Genomic DNA, 12,268 nt, shown 5'->3' with positions numbered 1-12,268 from the left:
ATGATCTGTGAGTTCACACCACATGTGTACCTAAAAATCATGTTTGTGAAGCACCTACTGTGTATTTCTGATACATTTATTGTGAATTTCTAAAATGTTTTTTGTGAAACACAGTGTGCACATTTGTGAGAAACACTTATTGTGCATTTGTAAAACATTTAGTGTGCATTTGTGAAACACAATCTGTGTGTTTGTGAAACACAGGGTGTGTATTTCCGAATTTATTTTTCACGTTTGCATAAAATGACATTTGTGAATCGGAGCGTGTGCATTTGTAAAACCGGTTGTGTGCATTTCTGATTATTGAGACTGAATTAACTCCATACACTAGGGGCGCTCGGGCAGAAAGGGTAAGAGTGAGATGGGGAATGTGTCCAGGAAGACGCAAGTTTAATGTAAATTCCTGCTGTGTGAATGAATAGCACGAACAGACCCTCATCATGGAAAATGCAAGAAGAAATGCAGATGGCGCAGCTTTCAAGTTAAAAGCAACCGTTAAAAGCAGTGTGGAAAAGCCGATCGGCTGCGTAACGGAGAGGACAGCGCAAGCTCAGGAGAGAATTTGCCTCAGGATGAGAGTGACAGCGACAACAAAGGAGACACTGAGAGTGTGGCGAAGAATATCTGACGCTATTCCCATCCGACACTGAGGAGGAAGACCTCCATGGTTTCAGTGCACAGGAGGCGCGTGCTGCGCCTATAAGTTACTGCTGCTCTCAGTGACTTTTACCGGTATGTTTTTTTAACCAGCCCTGTTACTACCATATTGCTGCCGTGTTACAGCCGCGTCACAGACACTGTTTAGAATAGAGCAGTGACTGTATGGGATTTTGGATTTTGCAGTGTCGCGGTTTATATATAATCATTACAACGCACTATTCTTTATTAACAACTAACAGTAATAACTACCTACGAACTATCTAACTAATGAACTAACTATGTAGGTGTTGTGTATGTGTGTCAGCGCGCTGCTGCGTGTGTAAGGGGAAGGAGAGCAGAGCGATAGTGAGTGAGAGCGCCCCCCTCTTGCTCTGCACGCGCTCTCCCCTCCCTCACTGTGCGCTCCCTCCTCTTTCTTGCACACACGCGGCGCGCTGTCAGCATTTTTAATTTTCTCAACATTTTTTTTTATGTCTTATTCATTTATTTCTGTAATTGTAGAAAACATGTTGCTCATGCACAGGTCTCTATTGTGATCAAACTGCTGTAAAATGTCTAAAATCCCAGTTGTTGTTTGCTTTGACGTCATAATGCTTCTTTGGGGTGTTTATAAAAGATAACACAGATTTTTTTAAATAATACAATAAAATGAAAGAACCCAAATGAAGATCAAGCTGAATGGTGAAAAAACTGTTCTTTACCTGGCAGAGGGAATAACACAGAAGAGGAAAGCTGGAGATGAATTGTGCATTTTGCTGCTGCCCACACTAGCAACTGTTTGTGTGTAGCTTTTTTGCACATTGAAGTGCAAATTTTAAAGGTGGTAAACCATCCAAAAATTTGCATTCTGCCTTCTGTTATAGCTTTAACAAAAGATGACGAAATTGCCACAATCTCGATACGCCACCAGGAAATTTTCTTTGAGTCCAGTAAAAAAAACCTTTCTGTATGCTCCTTTTCCTGAGTATAATTTTTGTATAAAGATCTGTTTTTATCTAACAGAAGAAACAACAAAGTCATCAGATTCATTGTTAGTTATGCTCGCACATACACTTTACACACACACCATCAAACTCTGAAACCCTTGTTTTTAGTCATAATATTTTATTACTAATCCAACGTTTCAGTATTTGCTTTGCACTCCTTCAGCACACGGCTCCCCTGGGCCCCCTGAAGCATCTGAAATCTAAATGCATTTTGTCTCCTCTTGCATTCGCCACGGTCAGCCCATCCATTTATTTCCATAATGTTCAGGCTTTGTGAATCAGCACGTTTGTACTTGTTTCGCCAAATCTGCCGGAGCTACAGGGGTCACGAGCCGCTCTGGCTTCGCTTCTTGACTTCATAAACTGCTTTCTGCTCTGCTGTGACACAATGCCTCTCAGAGACATCCAGCTGTTACTGATGCGCACTTAATGCACATGTTTGTCGTTGTGTCCTGGTGCCACCGGCTACCAGATGTTTCCATTTGCATAGCTGCTAATTGATTGTTAGAGCTTTTGGGCAAAAATCCATATAAAGCCAACAAACAATATTTTATCAAGTGACAGTTTCCAAATAGAGTGAGTTGTGTTTACTAAAGCTGGAGTCAAGTTTTCAAGCTTCATTTATTATAGGTGAGTTACTGTTATGACTAAAACATGCAACTAAATTTAATAAAGGACTTACGATTTTCTCGCGGGAAATTGCTATTCACTGCTTCTCCCTCGATGCGCATCTAATTTGCTGCTCAACGTTTGTCCAAAACACACAGATCTTGGTCTTTTTAGGATTTTGCTGTTTTTAGGCAAAATCAAAAAATCGTTGTCGTTTTCTAAGACATAGTTTCTGCATAGTGGCGGGAGTTCATAAAAAATTTGCTTGTTAAGTTGTGGGCATGACCTTTTGCGAGGAGCAAGCCTGCGCAGAAATACATCATCCGTATGTTTACACACTCTCCCACTAGCGTACAGCCCCTCACAACCCCAACCTAACATTGTAGGTTGATTGTAGTTTGTAGATAAAAACTACAGGCTTTTTCACACTGTTTTTATTGTCTGCTCCTGATTTGAATAAAGAGATATTCAGAAACGCAATTGCAATCTTTTTTTCCTTTTTATATGCCCTCCATCTTGAGAAAAATGCTAAAAGAAAATATGGTTAAAAACACCAAAAAATACCGTTTTTGTTGAAGTGGCTCCTTTGGTAAAGGTTGGTCTTTTAGAGGTTTGGAATCTACATTTGAAAACACTAACATTACCCTAATGCAAAAAAAAAAACAACATTTTAAATATTGAAAAATTTGGACCACTGAGAAAAAAATTGGACGAAAATCACAGTTCTTTTTTAAAATTCTTTTTGTAAATCTAAATGATTATTTTTTAATAAGTTTTTAATAAAAATATTGCTTTAAGTTAATAGTAAAATCCAGATGCTCTTACTCCCACAGTACTAAAATCATCGTCAGAGTTGCAGGATTAGGGATTTTTCAACATTGAAATTGACTTTATCTTTGCTTTTTTCACAATTTCAATCCAGAAATAAAATAACTAGGAGCTAAAAATGAAAGAATCAGTTTTTGCTTCACTCCCTTGAATTTCATACCAAATACTTTAAAGAACAAAAAAAAAAAGACTTATTATAATATAGACAAGCAATAACAAAAGTCTTATAAAGGTCAGCTTTAAAGGAAATATTGTCTTTTATATTTGGCATTAATGGCAATAATAGGTAAATATTAGAAATTATTTGTTTGCTTTGTTGTTGATTTTGTCTCTGCTGCTGCTCTGCTTTGGTATATTAAGCAGGAGTTTTTTTTATAATCTGAACAAAGTACTGTCCCTCCTCTCTAACATTGTACTTTCCTGTACTTGTTGAATCTTAATCAAAAGATGGATGTCATTGTTTGCTAATTCTAAAATGGAAAAAAAAAGGAAAGCAAAATAATCTCACTGATGGGACTGAGGCAGGCATATCAATCTGTCCCTATAGTCAGGTGGATGGCTTTTATGCTATCTCTTATTTTGAAACTCAGAATCCTGATTGCCTGCAGTACCTATCCGTGTGGAAATGAAGATAATTTGTTTTCTGAACAAAAATGCCGGCGCTCGCTCCCGACAGACGCAGCTCACTTTGTGCTTAATAAAAGCTGCATATATAAAGCGCTGTCAAAGGAGAAGTTGTGTATCATTAGTCTTAAATGCTTCAGCTGTGAGAAACATTTCAGTGAAAACATTCACACTGCCTTCCAAAGAAATTGAAGCTGTAGCAGTTAAAGTGTTTTTTTTTTTTTTTTAGCAGTTCAGTCTCTAAAATTCTTGATGTGTAAATAGTTTGGGTTGTGTCCAAATTCCTTCACTACTCACTACATAGTGCACTATAAAGGGTGTTCACCATTCTGTAGGGCTGTCCGAATCTACAATTCCAAAATCCAGTGCCCTAGAAATTTCCCAGAAGTCTCTGCGAAAAACCAGTGTGCATCCATACTCACTAGATCGGCGAATATAGACCACAACGCATTGAGTCTGAACAATATTTTTCGAAAAAATGCATTGAGATGTGTGATTTTTTAATAAACCATCGTTTTTATCTTCAGAAGACAGTGGACTCATAAATGATCGTCACAAAACGTTCATATCATTTCGATTTTAGCTTCTTGAAATTGATGACATCATATCCGTCATTTAAAAAATTCAAACGTGTTATATAGTTTATAGTAGTTGGGGATTAGGGCAGGAATTCGGACTCAGCCACGGTATGTTTCAACTCTGTGTCGGTTGATTTCTGTTTAATTTAACGGTTGCATATTTTTATGGTTAGGAACAAGCGTTAACATCCCAAATGATGTGTTAGCATGATCAGTTACAACAAACCCATGACTATTAATATTTAGGGACGTCCTGATCCAATCACGTAGTTTTAGACTCAGTTGAAAAAGGGAGTTGGGTGCTGATCAGGGATCGGATATTTAATGTATTTATCTTTTGTGTAGTATTTTGATACCTTAAAACGTGTATTTCTGTATAAAAAAAAGAAACTGCATCCACCGCAGCCTGGTATACATGTTTATTTGAAACAAGAAACAACTCTGCTGTCTTTCTGAGTAAGAAGAATACTCTTCTTAGCATCTTGATGCATCCTGGAGCTTAAAATCGAAGTCTGGGTTTTGTTTTTTTGGTTTTATCACAGGATGAAACTTTATGAAATCTCACAAAATCTCACAAAAGAAAAAACGATGCCAAATCATGACGCTGATTTTAAGGTGGTTGGGGGAAAGCAACTGTTGGAAAGTCATAATCAGAAACCTTTTATCCTGAATTTTAGCTTTGACATCTAACTTACTGACCAAAAATCTCAAATATATAGTAACATGAAAATAAAGTTAGGTCTAAATAACCTGTAAAAGTTATAAAGATATAAAGACTTTAACAAAAAAAAAAAAAAAAGAGGTAGGCTTCTTGAAAGGGTTAGTTAGTAAAGCCCAAGTTTATTCTTCTGGAACATGTTTTTTTTTCTCTTCCACTTTCGGCTTCTCCCATCAGGGGTCGCCACAGCGAACGAGTCGCATGGTAGATTTGGCAATGTTTTACGCCGGATGCCCTTCCTGACGCAACCTTCTCAAACCGGGCTTGGAACCGGCAGAGGTAGAGAAGGGAACAGGGAGCAGCCCGGAGTCGAACCCTGGTTTCACGAACGGAAGGCGCCGCAAACCAGCACGAGCTAAACCGGCTCCCCAACATGTTTTTTTTTTTTTTTTTTTTTTTTTTTTTTTCTATTCAGGCTAAATGAAGTGTTGTTAATATATGGGTAAAGCCTTGAACAGATAGATTTTACTACAGGGAGGATCATTTCTGAGCTGCACACTATAAAAACAGGCCATTTTCTACAGAAAAAAGAAAGAACACTGTAACCTAGATATAGGCTGCCTCTAAGTTGCTCAATAATACATCTGTAGGTTGGGAATTGAAATCTTTTGCTTGGTTAAAATGATAATTTTTACTATAAGATTTACATTTCAATTCCTCAACTAAGTTTATCCTATAGAAACATCACGGATAAGGACAATCTCTTTGTTTTTGTGGTCGACTTGGAAGAGCGACAGTAGGATTTTCTTTGTGTTTCTGAGGTTATCTGTCTGATGAGGTTAGTGCTGAGCGAGTGCCTAACACCCCACACCCCCCTGCCCCAACCTCTGGGAGATGACTAATCACAGAAGAAAAACCCCTCATTTGTGAACTAATTGCGCCGTCGCTGCTCAAAGCTGAGCCTGGGAGAGCAAGTCATCAGCAATTAGGCACAGATGTCGCCAAAGCATTGGACAACGCTCTCCTCAGGTAATAGAACCTGACGCCTTTGGTGTGAGAGGAAATGGAGCCTCCTCTTTTGGGCAACGCAGTCAAATTGAGATGTGGAGCTGTTTCACGGCATGCCATCGTTGTTTTCCAGGATTTGTTTGAATGGAATCGCTGTTGACATCATCATCATCATCATCAAATTTGTCGTTTTTATTTCAGTTGTGTCACAAAGAGCTGCATCACATCTTTCTTGTGGTGTATACAGCCTTTTTAAGAGACAAAGGGAAGTTTGCTACGTATTGCTCAAAGATCCCACTTTCACAGCTCTTGAATTATTAAAGATGCATAAGAGCTTAGAAAAAGTGGATGTCCTCCTTGTTGAGGAAAAAAAAAAAAAGAAGGTCACCTCAATGGACAGTTTCAGCTTCTTGCTTGGTCCTGAGATCCTCCCGTCTGTTCAGATTGTTAGGGGTACAAAATACTGTGAGAAAGAAATGTTTGTGGGATTTGATGCTGTATTCCTATGGCTTTAATTGAAATTAATCTCCACACAACTGAAGCTTTTTATAAAATTACTCAAGATAATCTGCAAATACTTACAAAAGCAGACTTGCTAAGTAGTATTTCCATGTCAAAAACACACCAGCGCACATTTGCTGGTTTAAATCAAGTCACAGCCATAAATGATTCAGTTTGGCTTTTAAAAGAGAAGACCTTCTTGATTTCATACCGTCTGAAGAGCAAAAGCTTTAAAAAAAACCTCAGTCCATCCTTGTCAAATTCCAGGGTTCAGTTTTGACATTTAAATTTGACAACATTCATTGTTTTCATGTACATCCAACTATTATTCTTAAAGTCTCTGTAACCATGCAAAGCTTGGAAGAACGATAAACTAAAGTATTGCTGCGAACTCAAATAGCAGCTTTTAATGTTTGCTTAAAGCCTTTCTGAACTTATTATCGGGATTCTGTACAGAAAAAAAGTTGTTTCCACGTTCTCCTCAAGTCAAATTTAAACATGTAGATGAATAATAAACAAAGACATTTCATTACACCTCCAGCAATAATTTTTTTTATGACAGTTTCTGCAGAGCGCTCACTAGAAATTCACTTCTGAGTTGTGGACAGCTCCACCCCCCCTTCCCCTCCCCGTTACTGAGAGCTCATAGTGAGCTGTGCAGCGTATTTTTTATATGTCACAGATAGCTCTTTTCCAAAAGCCTTTATTTTCGTCTGCTCCTGATTCACAATGATTTGAATAGATAAAAACACTCAAAATGTATTTTGAACCTTAAATTTCTTTATACATGTCCTCTATTATCAGAAAAAATATCACATGAATACCAATAGATAAAAGATTCATTCAACCTAAACTTTGTAATCTACTAATATAATTCAGTTTTCTTTAGTTTTGAATCATTACAGTATATAATCAGACACATAAAGCTTCAGATTTCACAGAGGGATCTTTTTCTTTCTTTACTGTGTAAATGTTTCCGTCTGAAAATCCGTCATTTAATATATCTTTGATATTACTTTTATTGATATATTCGGCAGAACGTGCGGATAATCTTTTTTTCTGATGAGCTTGAATTTTCAGGGGAAATTTAAAAAAAATACAAAAAGGCTCTGGAATTCAGAATTTATCCTGAGCAGATCTCCTCTTTTCTGTTGGACTCATTTTAGTCTTGTCGCTGTGTCTCAAGCATGTTTCATAGGAAGCCCACCTTTTTTCACTCAGGAGGTTTTCCCCCTTAATCTGTTATGTGAATCTTCTCCATCTGAGCTCGTCAGTCCCCATAGATGGCAGCGTCGAGCTGCAGACAGATGTGCCCTCCCCTCTTTGTCCTGCTACAGGAAGACACAGACGTGACGTTTCTAGCCCTCTTCCTAACACCCTGCCGCTTTCAGATATAGTATTCACCTAAAAGCTCAAAGAAATAGGACGTGAAACACACTCCTGGCCCCCGCTGTCATAGAAGGCCTTTAAGCACCACAACCTCCACCTCACATAGATGCTTCCATTTATAGCCCTGTAACCTGTATTGAGACATTAATGAAGCTGTTTGGAACATAGCTTAGTATTTTCTCAACCCCCTCCCTGAGATTCTGCAGGAATCCACACCCAACTTTTATGTCCTATAATGCGACTTAGAAGCCTGAATGCAAACTTTAGACTGCAGTTCTGCAACTTTAGGCCCCAATGCTAAACCAAGAAAAAAGGAAGAAATCTGCTCTCCAGAGAATCAATACTGTGTTCAAGGAGAAAATGAAGGTTAGAGCCGAAAGGCCCAATCAAAGAACATCTGACTGAAAATAGAACGTTTTTTAAATGTTGTCTTATGAAACTCCCTGTGGTCTAATCTTAGCTTAGTTTAAAAGTGTGAAGAGGAACTCTTTTAACCATAATTTTTTTTTTTTTTTTTTACAGTTTACATGTTTTGCAGACCGCATGTTTTTTACACTTTTGCAGCTGTATTTATTTAATATTTATTTCTTTATTTAATAAGAATCTCATTTTTGATAATAATTTTTCATAATAATTTTATTAATATTTTTAATTATCTAATATAAATGTAATTTGTGATGTCCTTTATTGATGTTATATTATATAGATTATTTCTGAATGTCGTGTTGCTGCCACAGATAAATGAAATTTCCCCATTGTGGGATTAATAAAGTCATCTATCTAACCAAACGGAGTCGTCAACGCTTGAGCGATGCAGCGAAAACACTTCCTGCAAAGAGCGAACACAGAATCAAACACAATTACCACAATTAAAATGTGCAACAGCATCAACACTGGACTGCCAGCTACCCCTTTGAAAACATTAACAAGGACTGTGTACTTAACCCTCACTATTCAGTCAGCACTAATTGGCTAAATATAAAAAATAATAAAAACATTTGCCCATTTTTGTATGTTGTAATTGACTGTATGAATAATATTCACTCTTAAAATGATTTCTATTATTAATTGTAATATTACACCTGAATGATTATAAAAGAAATAGTCATAATTTCATTTATCAGAAATTTAAATACATCCCTCTTTTAATCCCAGTAGCTAAGTTCTAATAATAAAAGCACAGAGTCTGTGAAATAGTCCTATTTATTTTTTACAGTAACTACAGTCTTCACTACACACTTTTCTCAGACACCAACTTTCTCACACTTTTATCTCTTGTTAAACCCTCAAAGTTAGAATCTTTGCAGAAAAATGTGTCCAGTATAATACAATGAAAACAAATGTAACACATTCTGTACAGGAGACAGAGCACAGAGGAGTTTGTCAATGGTTTATGCAAAGTTGCACTAAATAAAATCTGTTTTAGTGAGGAACTGCATTATCCCAAAGCTGCATGTGAAAGAGTTAAGCAGTTAGTTCATCCTACGGGGATTAAAAAAAGATGTTACATTGTTAGTGTTTATACTTAAAAAGAAAAAAGAACATCATTTGAATAAGGTAATATTATGAATTATGCTTTTATATTACGGTTAACAAGTATTTAAGCTTAGCTAAGTTTATCTTAAACCTAAATGTTTAAATGGTTGTGGTATAAGTAGTAAAAGCGTACATAGAATTTACTGAGATATAACTTTATTTTTTTGGATGCAGTCAGGTATTTTTAAAACTGCTTAAAAATAAACCGTTTGGGTTTACTTTGTTTACCTTTGTGTCATCGTAAAACAAACAAAAAACAAATAAAATATTGATGTACAGCATTGTCCATTTTGTAATTCATTCATATGTATGAAACGTAACACCTTATTATAAATAATGTGAAATAACTAAAATTAGGAATCCAGAAAAGGTCATTTAACTTCAGTCTATAAGAATTTAGGCACCATTATATTTTGTAATATTTTTTTACTATGTTATAATTTATGTTAGAGTGTATGTTTTATTAATGTTTTAATATTTGACTTAAAGAGAAAAACATTTTTTTAATTGATTTTACATTTAGATATGCACTTTAGTCTTTACTAAAATTAAATGCATAAATTATTCTTTATTACTAATAACATACATTATTTTTATTACTAATATTTTAGGACTGCTTGTCAAACAATTAAGGAAATTCTGTAAAAGAGCATTTCCGGCTTTTTTCTTTTTTTTTTTTTAGATGTAACTACATAATCAGTAAAAGGAACAGATGATGTGGAAAAATGCACAGAAATATCTAAACAAAGTTCATTTCCCCTCCCAGGACACTGTCCATACGCGTCAGCCATGCTAATAAGAAGTGACGGAAAGATTTACACTGTACCTTTAATAGTCCAGCAAAATTTGACTTGTTACATTAAGCGATGTAGTTTGTCATATAAATCAAGTGCAGTGCAATAAATATTCCCAGCGGAGAGCATTTATCAAATCATCATGGCAGATGACCATAAAAATTAGTGCGTGGGTGTAAAACAAAGCAGCAAAACATCTGCAACGACTTCTATTCACCACGCGGACGTGTAATTAATGTAGTTATAAATAAAAATACGAACCATTTTATTGGTATTTTTAGTGAAGGGCATTGTTAGAAACGGCTGAGGCAGGGGGATCTCCTTAAATGTCCCAAAAACAATTTTTTCCAACAATTAATGGAAAAAAGAGGAACCAGATCACGGGGAACGAGGGAAAATAACTTATCAGAATATGTTTATGAAATCAACATTTTATTTACCTGGTTTGCCTTTAATATTGATGAATTATGAAGTGCTTGCTCTTTTCTTTAGCTTTCCTGCATTGGACTTGTTTCAGGCTTCATTAAAAAGCTCAGGTCCTGCCACGTTGTCAGCTTTCTAAATGACGAGCAGTTGTTGACACCGCGGTCATCGAGAGGGCGCTTGCATTCTCCCGGCAGTGAAATTACAAACGTGTCACTGACATTCACGCTAATGCGATGTGATCGTTTCTCTAATGAGGTGATGGGACACACAACATCCCTCTTGACAATCATTCATGGGATGAACTGGCATTTCAAAGGCTGACGTCTTGAGACTTATCGGATGGACACGGCAGAAAATACACTGCAAAACTAATAATTGTAGAGAAAATGGACCTCAAATGAGATCACATGATCTACTGTTCACTACTAATACATGGACTATAGATCTGTGTCTGCATTTATTGGATTTTATTTAAATATTTGAATGGTTTCAAATATTTTATTATTTAAAATCCTTTTCCAAATCTCAGTGGATGTTGCCACATTTTGATGTCATCTCACCCCTCAAACTTTTAGAAAATAAGCAAAAAATTTTTTAATTTGATCTGTAGATTAGTCATATGCCAATCAAATTACCATAAACCCAGTTGAGTGCCATTGAAGTATAAAGAAATACATTGAGATTTATAAAAATTCAACCATTGTACCCTCATCACTGAGAGTCATTCATAGATGTATCTCCCCGGAGGTTATTTTGTCCATAACAGTTGTCACCAAACTTCGAACATTTCGAAAATGGTAAAACAGGTGGAACAACTAAGACTGAGAGTTATTGGAACTCGCCCAGTACGACCATGTTATTTGGGCCATTGCAAATACGGAGTGTCGAGGATACTACAGTGGTATATCCTATAATAACCTGCAGGTGCGTTTGTTATGTGAAATTTTTATTTTATAAAACAGAATAATTAATAAATTTCTATACTTAAATTCTCACCCCAATCTTGAATCTTTGACATAAGTAAAATGAATAGCTTGGCTATAAAAACAAGTTTTTTTCTTTATAAAATAAAAAAAGAGATTCGAGAATTCAAGGTCTGACTATAAGTGGTTTAAACTTTAGTTATATCTTCTTAGTAAAATATATATATATAATTTTTACCTTAATAATATTCCTGTAGATGTATCTCTCAATCTAACATGTAGCAAAATTCCCCAATTCATGTAAAACGTACAGTTTAACCAACACATATGAATAAAGGCCTGCGCAATATATAGCAAATTTATTGTTACTGCGATATCAAGCTATGCAATACGCGGATCGCAAAAGTCAGTGAAAATTGCGAAAAATTGAATGTGCTAAAACAATCTTATGGCAGTGTGAAGTATTTAACAGATCAAATAAATCCAATTATGCATTTGACCAATCAGGTAGACCCTTTTGATATTAGGTGCTCGCCTCCTACGTAGACAAGGGTCAATTAGAGTGTAATTTAAGTTATGTTGACTCTTCTTTAAATTAAACTGTTGCAGTGAAATGGAAATGATATATTAGTTGTTTTGCTATTTGTTCATGTATCGCAAGTTATATTGTCATCGCAATATTGATTGCTAATAACGCAAATCGCGAGTTTTCCTCATATCGTGCAGCCCTATATGAATGTCTATGAAA

General features: G+C 36.0%; 1 protein-coding gene across 12 annotated transcripts in view; it reads left to right on the top strand.

Annotated features, from left to right (window-relative positions):
• magi2a (membrane associated guanylate kinase, WW and PDZ domain containing 2a) overlaps positions 1 to 12,268 on the top strand; it is a 246,757-nt gene that overhangs the window by 48,845 nt on the left and 185,644 nt on the right. The gene's annotated exons all lie outside the window — the stretch shown is intronic.

Source organism: Oryzias latipes, chromosome 23 (genome assembly GCF_053564925.1).
Source record: "Oryzias latipes strain Hd-rR chromosome 23, Olatipes_Hd-rR_3.1".
In the NCBI taxonomy this organism is placed as follows: Eukaryota; Metazoa; Chordata; class Actinopteri; order Beloniformes; family Adrianichthyidae; genus Oryzias; species Oryzias latipes.
This window is presented reverse-complemented; position numbering and strand designations above follow the sequence as displayed.